This window comes from Helianthus annuus, chromosome 4, assembly GCF_002127325.2.
Source record: "Helianthus annuus cultivar XRQ/B chromosome 4, HanXRQr2.0-SUNRISE, whole genome shotgun sequence".
NCBI lineage: Eukaryota > Viridiplantae > Streptophyta > Magnoliopsida > Asterales > Asteraceae > Helianthus > Helianthus annuus.
Window position 1 is genome coordinate 180,547,385 of NC_035436.2, and position 3,601 is coordinate 180,550,985.

General features: G+C 41.0%; 1 non-coding gene across 1 annotated transcript; it reads left to right on the forward strand.

The window, feature by feature from the left end:
- Positions 1 to 2,418: 2,418 nt before the first annotated feature.
- LOC118491817 lies at positions 2,419 to 2,524 on the forward strand. The gene has a single exon (XR_004892262.1). It is a non-coding gene; the product is annotated as a small nucleolar RNA R71 (small nucleolar RNA).
- The last annotated feature ends 1,077 nt before the right edge of the window (positions 2,525 to 3,601 follow it).

Consider the following 3,601-nt stretch of genomic DNA (forward strand, 5'->3'; position numbering starts at 1 on the left):
TTTATAACACATAAAACTCAACAATATATAGAAGGACATCAACAATCACAAACTAAACTCCTAAACCGGGTCGTCTCAATAGGTAAAGTTTTTTTTTTTTTTGAGAAGTAGGTTTGGGTCACAACCGACTAGTATAAGGCTCAAAATGGCTTTCTAAAGACCAAACCCCCAACCCTCACAATACCAAGCTCATATATGTAACGTATGAGGTCCAACCCCCAATTCCCACACTCTCACACATTCGGACGAGGCTACCTAAAAATCCCTATCATTTTCACAAGCATGCTAACTCTAGGATTTAACAAGCATTCATGCACAAGTTCTATTAACACAATACACACACCGCCACTCAAAACAAGGAAAACATCTTTAATAATCATGCGTGGCTCAAACACTCACCAAGAAATGACTAAAAAGGGGTGTCGGTGTGTCAAGTGGAACAATATCAAGTATTCAGATTTCGACAATTTTTCGTTTGGTTTCACAAATTTTTTAAAATTCTTAAAAATTTTCCCCCCATCCCCACACTTGGGATACATTGACCCCAATGTATGGTTTTGAAAGGAATTCATCGCTAAAACCCATTCAAATTTTTTTTTTAAACAAAACATAAACAAACTATCTACCAAAATTTCAAAGCTAAAGAACATAACAAGACTAAGGAAAGAGTAAAATGACCTGGTGAGGTTTGACACAATAGATGTTGTAGACAATCCGACTTCCTATCACCACCTTCACACAAATATCCGCACATCTTCCCCACACTTGAATGTCGCCATGGCCCTGAAACATAGAAAAATAAACACAACAAGATCAATATAAAACCCCGGGTTGCCTCCCGAGCAGCGCTAAGTTTCGAGTCTTCAGCCAGACCATGCCACCCCTATTTATGGTGGCTCAAAGAATCGGTTCCTATCACCTCCCCCACTGTAGCTTGTCATTGGTTGAAATGCATCCATCAAATGTCCATTCGGTGGATAGTCAACTACATACCTGCTCGAACCTTCATACTTCTTTTCACACCCCGGTGGTTTGTTTGTTTTTCTTCTCTGATGCACACTTTTCATATGGTTACTAGACTCTCTACCCTTCTCTTCAATAGGTTCATAACTAATCTCCCTAGTATGAACATCAAAGTACAACTTACGGTTCTTTTCGGTCATAGTAATGATCCCGTCTCTACAGTTGATTTGAGCACTAGCCGTATAAAGAAACGGTTGACCTAAAATTACCCTTTGTTGTGATGTCAATTTGGTAGAGGCATAATCTAGGACCAGAAAATCCATCGGGTATTCGAATTCTCCCAACCGAATCATAACATTCTTAACTATTCCCCGTGGACGCCTCCAACTTTCATCCGCCAAACTCACCATGGTGTCTGCCTCTTGAAGCGGACCAAAATCATACATATCATATAAGTCACCTGGTAACACACTCATGCTCGCCCCATAATCCAATAATGCATGAGGAATTTTTAGTTTCCCTACTCGGATAGGCACGATTGGCACTCCATGCTCCTTGTCCATTTCAACCTCGGCATCCCTTCCTATACATGCACTCACTTGACAAGAAGAAGTAAGAAATTTTCCATTATTAGGAACGGTGCTTACCACATTGATATTAACGCTTTTTATGTTCTTGGGATTTGTCACCGTGTCACTTTGTAGTTGGCCTTTTGCTTTCTTCAATATTGCCACATCACTCACAAGTTGACTCATTTGGGTAGTCAACGACTGAATTGCTTTATCACGGATTTCGTCTTTTTGAATGCGAGCATCATCAAGCTGATTCCTTCGTTGCATCTCAATTTGCATCGCCTTCAACATCTCCATTACTTCATTTCCACCCGAAAAGCTATGACCCGTTTGATATTGCCTTTGATACCCTTGGTTGTTCCCACCTCGATATCCACTTTGATTGTTATAAGGTTGGCGCGAACCAAAGTTACCTTGGCTACCTTGAAAGTTCGGGTTAGCTTGATTTGAAGGGTTCCCATACCGAAAATTTGGGTGGTTCCTCAACCCGGGGTGGTAAGTGTTAGAATTCATATTGTGGTTTCCACCACCCCCTCCTTGACCTTGTACCGCATGAACTTCTTCATATTGCCTTTCCACCATTCCTTGGCAATTTTCAGCCGCATGACCTATTTCATTGCAAATAGCACAAACATCATAAATTTGGTTAGAGGTTTGAACATTACCATCATCAACTGCTTGCACTTGTGTTCGGGTAACAGCCGGTCGTGCTATTCTCGATGCTTGAGCTTTCCTCTTTGAAGTAATTGCCATTTGCTCCAAAAATTTCCAATCGTCATTTTCATAATTCGTGCCAAAAGTGCCATTCGTGATAGACATTAAGTCACGAGCATCTTCAGCACACAACCCCTCATGAAATGCATTCATCAACTCCCAAAGTTCAATTCCATGATGCGGGCAATTCTTGATCATCATATTGAAGCGCTCGAAGGCTTCATGAAACATTTCGCCTTGTTGTTGTTGAAAACTCCTCAACCCCTTTCTAGCATCATTGGTCTTTTGGGCGGTATAAAACTCATCTAGGAAAATTTGTTGCATTTCCGCCCAAGTGTAAATAAATGCTGAAGGCAAAGAATAGAACCACTTCTTTGCCTTATCCTCCAAAGAAAATTGAAACAAAACCAACTTTACATCATCGGCCGAAAAACCTTGACTCCCAAGAGTGTTGCAAATCGAGTCATAGGCCTCCAAATGGAAATAGGTTTCCTCCGTTGCTAGACCCTTATATTTCGGCAAACTTTGCAAGGAATTAGTCCTTACTTCAAAAGTTCTTCCTTGGTTGTTGTGAGGAATAACCACCGGTGAAGGATTATGAGTAATCACCGTCCTAAAATGCGCTTCAATACCCCTCGCATGTTCTCTAAGATGCCTTCTTGGTACACCAAACTGCCCCCTTGGACGAACAGGACCCATTGGTCTTGGTATATGCCCTTGTGGTGCAATTGGTTATTGAAATTGTTGTTGTGGCATCGGTGGGTTTTGAATTGGTCTTTGGAATTGTTGTTGTACATTCTGTAGGATCGAATTCTGACCAGAACGAGTCTATCAGAGGAGTTTTGATCAGATACAGGTGCGGAAAACAAGTACCTGACATAGAAATAGCTAGATTTTCACTTAAATCACTTTGTTGATTGATATAACAACGTTTACAATCAATTCTCACACTGGCAGCACCTCGGTATGGAAAACAAGATGGTTACAAATGATTTCGCTTAAGAGGTATTTATAGACATGTACGAATAAGCGGGACCATTCATAAGGTTTCACTTATACGGACATGTACGAATAAGTGGAACCTCTCATAAGGTTTCACTTATACGGACATGTACGAATAAGCGGAACCTCTCATAAGGTTTCACTTATACGGACATGTACGAATAAGCGGAACCTCTCGTAAGGTTTCACTTATACGGACATGTACGAATAAGCGGAACCTCTCATAAGGTTTCACTTATACGGACATGTCGGGAAATCTCGTACAATGCGCCCTAATCTAACATTCTAAGACTAAGACTCGATACAAGACGAAGTCGACAGATGTATGCACTAACAGACTCCCCCTCAGA